A 5,667-nucleotide genomic window follows, 5' to 3' on the forward strand; every position below is an offset into this window, starting at 1 on the left:
CAAGTAACGCAACTCAAGAAAGCAAGCCCAATAAATGGAATTCGAATTGATTGAGCTAAACCATTGTAGGCTTGCCTTTTTGTTCGAGAAGCTCTGTTCGGCCCAATACCCGCGAATGAATAGGGTCTGTTTTTTTCTTTTTGATAGGCACTAAAAAAACTTCCTCACGTCTGATATATCTAAAAGAAAATAAAAACTAGTACAAAAGAGAAACAACAAGATACAAAACAATCTATGAAAAACAAGAGTACATCAAAGGTCAGATCAGTCGGCCTTCTTCCTTTGATCGCCACTGCTTGCCAGAACTTGAAGATCGCACTAAAAGAACAACAAAGAAAAGGGACACCTTCAAACACCCTTGTCAAATAAGGCTCAAGATTGCAAAGCCAATCACCATTGGTAACAAGATTAGTACCCACTAAAAGAACATCGGTTGGAAAAACCCTCCAAAAAATGAAGGTTTACAATCCTTCACCACCAGAACAGAGTGTTCAAGATGTGCCTTGTTGTTGAACATACCAAAAGAAGATCCCGATATTGAAGCATCGAAAGCCAACCAATTGTTTCTTCTGACCAAATACCAAAATCTAAAGAGAATCAATAGATCTGATGGACCAAACTCTCATGAGGCCTTCGCCAACGCCAGATCAAACGTCGTCGAGGTAGGCTTTATTCGAAAGCACCATCGTCGCATCCACCTTGTCGATGAAACTACAAACCAAACCCTAGATGAACAAGGATCAGTAAACCTAACTTAAAACTACAAAGGGGAAGGGGTCGGGTCCCCGTTCCTCTGACCACCAACGAGGTCCCCAGTTAGGAGAGAGGAGGGGGACCGACGTGGTGTAACGTGGGAAGGCAGAGGCGGTAGCGGTGATTGTGAGATAATTTGCGTGCATGTCCAATAGAGATGGCAATGGAGACCCGATCCCCGATTCCCCGCGGAGAATTCCTCTATTAAGGGACGGGGATGTGGGCGATTTAATCCCCATGGGGATTCAAATGGGGAAAATATAGTCCCCATTGGGTTCGCGGGGATGGGGAATAGCTTAGTATAAATATCAAATTAAACCCTAAAGCAGATGTCTCTTGTAATATGACCTTGTTCAATTATATTAATTTGACAACATGAATTTTCTTTTGCTCCGTCCCAAGAAGAATATCGTTATAGGCTTCATGCTATTCAAACTTTCTCAAGTTTAACTAGGTTTGTGGAAAATATTAGTGACATCTATATCTCTGGATAAGTTTATTAATAAAATATATTTAGGATTCATCTAATGATACTAATTATGCAGCAAACTATTAATATTTTCTTATATATATTTGGCTAAAATTAAAAACATTTGACTCCTCGATAAGTGCGCACTCGTTATGAGACAGAGTAGTACAATGCATGTAACTGGGCTGGCCACCACTTCGTTTTAAAGCAAATGCTAACTATTTTTCCAAGGCGTACCAAATTTTAACTTGGCCATTTAGGCACCCAATGATATATCCCATAAATTTTCCCTTCCAATGATACTTATTTTAACTTGGCCATTTAGGTAACTCCCTTCCAATGACATCAACGCACGTTGTAGCACCCAATCTAGCCAGATAGGAGTACACAGGACCTGGCGATCTTGGGCGTTTGCCTGGGCTCCTTTGTGAACGGCAGTGGAGCAGTATAGATGAGCTGGTGAAATAAACACGTAGAAAGAGAGGTATCGATGAGCCTTTAGGCTTCAGCCACATGCAGTACAACACAACACACAATTATGTTCCCAAACCCTTGCGTCCTGGATGGAGGCGGGGCACAGGGCGTGCTGCGAATGGCCGGTGTGGCTCGTGTTAGGCGTGCGCAAGCTAACTATAGTACTGCGTTCCATAAGAGTTAGACTCGTACCGGCCAAACTTTCTTAAATTTAAAAATATTAACAATATTTATATTTTTCAGATAAGTTTATTATAAAAATATATTTAATGGTCTATCTAATTGTTATGGGACGGATGGAGTAGTGTAGAAAGATCAGCAGGTAGTTGAAGTTGAATAATCAATCGTTGCTCTTGATTTTAGTCGGTAGCTACCTCCTCCATAATTATAAGATATTTTAGATATACACTATGTTATGTGAACTTCATATATTAACACTGAATCTAGTACATGAGCCGCCTTGTTGCATTCATCGACTTAGGTATTTAACATCAAGTTTTGCCGTCTCGGCCTCGCGACTCATTCGTCATCCCTTTACCAAACTATCTTGTGTGACAACAAATTGCTCATCACACTTCACACCATGTCAGTGACCCATTCCTTAACCAAACTGTCTTGGGTGTGACTCACACCTTGCTCAAGTTTTGGCAGCGTGTAAGCAACCTTTGGAAATCATGCGAATATGTACCACATGTTTTGGATCATGGGTACATAACCTTGGCTGCTAGGCTTTGGCCTCGTCGCCCAATCTGACGAGACTGAGAATGTTAACCTTTCGCGGGTTCCGCAAAAATTTTGCTTATTTGCAGGTTCACGGACAACTCGATCTTGCATCCCTACTACTACAGTTAATAGACTCCTGTGAGAACATTCAATCATGCATTCTCATATTTCGAGTACAGCCATTGATCAATTCTGTCGGCACGCAGACCAGACCGGATGCGATAATGGATGAGATGGCGACCCGGCACACAATAGCATACTAATACTATAGCTAATGGTTTTAATTCCACAAAGGGAAACTCACGATCAACTATCGCCTTCTTTAATATACACAGTATGCAAAACATCAACCACCTTTTTCCATCCAAAAATAACCCCCCAAAGAATTTTAATATAGGTTTAGAGATTCAGAACAATCACCGGCAAAAACCAAGAGCAGACTATCATGCAGCTTAAACCTTTTATGATCCGATACTCAAGTCTTAGACAAAATTGAAACCAAATTTTCATACATAACCATCACCAGCTCATAGACATCCGACAGTTTACAGCACACATAATAACTAAGGTAAAATGAGGCTCAGAATACAAGATGGGACAGCAAGAGTAACGACACTAGGGTCCAACAAGAGTAACGACACAAGCACATATATCACCAGTCCAATATATACGCCAGCAATAAAAAACAGTGAAGTACTATAAATAGCAAGGAGATAGCAATTTCAAAGAGTCAAAACAACAGGCTAAAAAGATATAACTTGTAGATGTGGACCCAAAACTAGACGCATAATATTATGCGACAGTGCAGAGGAAACCACATAGCAGAGGCTTGAAAAATGTTTGGCTCCCAATCAGCTGATGAACCCTAAGTTTCTGCAGATGTTTGGGCGCCCCCACTGTTTGTCAGGAGCTGGCGCAGCTGTTGTTCCAGGGCCTGCAGCAGGGGCAGTAGAGTGATCCTGGGATGCAGCAGCAGCTGTTTGCTTCAGTAGAGTAGGCTGGAGGCTGCCCATAACTTCCACTACCATAAGCATCGCCATAAGATTGCTGCTGGCCATAGCCCGGGTGGCTTGCAGGGGGTTGCACCAGGGTAAGCTGGTGGTGCACCATAAGCAGGTTGGCTGTAACCATACTGCCCGTAACCACCCTGAGCAGATCCAGGAGGTGGAGCCTGTCCATAAGGTGAAGATGCAAGAGGTTTCTGGCCCTGTGGAGAGGCTGCCCATAAGCGCCCTGACCATATCCACCTTGCTGTGGCGGTTGGGCACCATAGCCAGACTGGGGTGGTGGAGCACCATATCCAGATGGAGCTGAACCTTGAGCTGGGTAGCTTGCTGCAGCACTAGTAGGCGGTTGGCTGGCATAGCCAGGGTGCTTCCAGCAGCTGGGGTTTGAAGTTTGCTGCCCTGGAGATGCCTGATTGGTCCCACCAGGACCACCATAGCTGGGTGCAGACCCATCCTGGGTTCGAGTTTGCAGCTGATCCATAAGCAGATGCACCATAGCCCTGCTGGTCATAACCAGTCTGCTGAGAGTAGCCCTGCTGCTGGCCCTTGGGTCTGGTAACCAGAGTAGCCATCATGTCCATATGCTTCTGCCCACCACTCTGCTGAGTGTAGGTAGAATCATATCCTTGTGAAGCATATGTCGAAGGCTGGCCATAATTGTAGCTAGTGGCATCAGTAGAAGCAGCAGTTCCAGGGCAGATTGTTGTTGTTTGAGGTTGCTGCTGCTGGCTGAATAATCATACCCAGTACCAGGGGGGGTTGTATGAGATTGTTTGGTTTTGAGACTGATCCCACCCAGTCTGATAGCCACCAGATGTTGGGGGATAACTACCATAAGGTTGCTGAGGTGCACCCGTACTGTGGCGGTGCCCCAGGATAAGCCCCAGGCTGCATATAACCATAGCCAGGCTGCTGGGGTGGCACAGAAGGCGGGCCCCAGTTGACTGAGGACGATAGCCCTGCTGAGAATAGCCACCAGACATTGGATTCCTGGCACGATTCTGCAAAAATATAGTTGCACATCTGTATCTGTAATTATGTATACAACAAAAAGGGCATAGAGCAGAGTAGAAAAAAAATAGCAGTGCAATAGCAGACATACAAAAGCACAGGACATATTGCAGATAAATTCCATAACCACCAAGAAAAATGGAAGGAGCAACTCACCGATCAAGATCGTCAAGCTAGCGATGCCCATCTACCGTTGCCCATGTGCAAAACTATGGGGGCTAATGAGGATTGGACAGCTAGACGAATATACATATATATATGTTGAATAGCAATACCATGGAATAGAGTTTCAATACATGTCCAAAGATATATATGATAATAGAAAAGGTGCTTCCACTACCATCTAAAAGATTCAATTCATTGCTAAATGGCAGGATATATAAAAAACAGATAGGCTACTTTACTTTCAATATTATCCTCCAAAAAGTTGAAAATATTAAACAAAATGAAGCATCAAAGGCAGCATTCAAATGATACTATTTAAGCACAAAAACAAGATTGGACAGCAACCTGCAGAGCCACAAGGTACATATAATAGAGAGGATAACAACACATAAAAGCTTCATGCAGGGTTTCTGAATCCTTCTGTTGCAAAACAGTTTAACACGATATTCAGGAATATTCCAAATTAAAAATCTATGCACCACATGGACTGTATTTGGATCCCAAATTTTAGCCCCTTTCACGTATTTTTCCAGTAAAACCTTTCTTTTAGTTGCACTATTAACTGGCTTCTTTTCTGACTATGCATAGTTAATATAACTCCTTAATTATTGGGCTAAACTCTAAAACAAGTATTGTGAATCAGAGGCAAATAAATGAGAATTACAACTCAATCAACCACCAAGTTGTATAGGTGGCGATAGTGGATGAAAAGGAAAACCTTGCCTGAGTAATGATCATAAACATCAGACCTAAATATGTGCAACTAGAACAAGGACCTAAATTGGAGTGCATGACCACCATAAAAAACCGAACACCTGGGGACCTGGGGCTGTTAGAGCATTTCTTCCTCACAAACAAGCCATGAGTAAAGCAATGTATAGTATCATTGTGCACCGAGGAACAGGAGAAGCAGTGAAAATTATGAAATGATACAGATGCCAGATACAGCATGTCAGCTCACATAATCCATAAAACCATGTTATAAGTGAAAACACAGTGTTCTATCCAGTAGGACATGAAATTAAACAGTAACAAACCTCTCCAGGATAGTTTGCAGTCCTCCTG

At 42.8% G+C, this 5,667-nt stretch overlaps 1 pseudogene; it reads right to left on the minus strand.

Annotated features, from left to right (window-relative positions):
* Window positions 1-3,284: 3,284 nt before the first annotated feature.
* LOC136465437 (uncharacterized) overlaps window positions 3,285-5,667 on the minus strand; it is an 8,888-nt pseudogene continuing 6,505 nt past the window's right edge.

Source organism: Miscanthus floridulus, chromosome 7 (assembly GCF_019320115.1).
Source record: "Miscanthus floridulus cultivar M001 chromosome 7, ASM1932011v1, whole genome shotgun sequence".
Taxonomy (NCBI): domain Eukaryota; kingdom Viridiplantae; phylum Streptophyta; class Magnoliopsida; order Poales; family Poaceae; genus Miscanthus; species Miscanthus floridulus.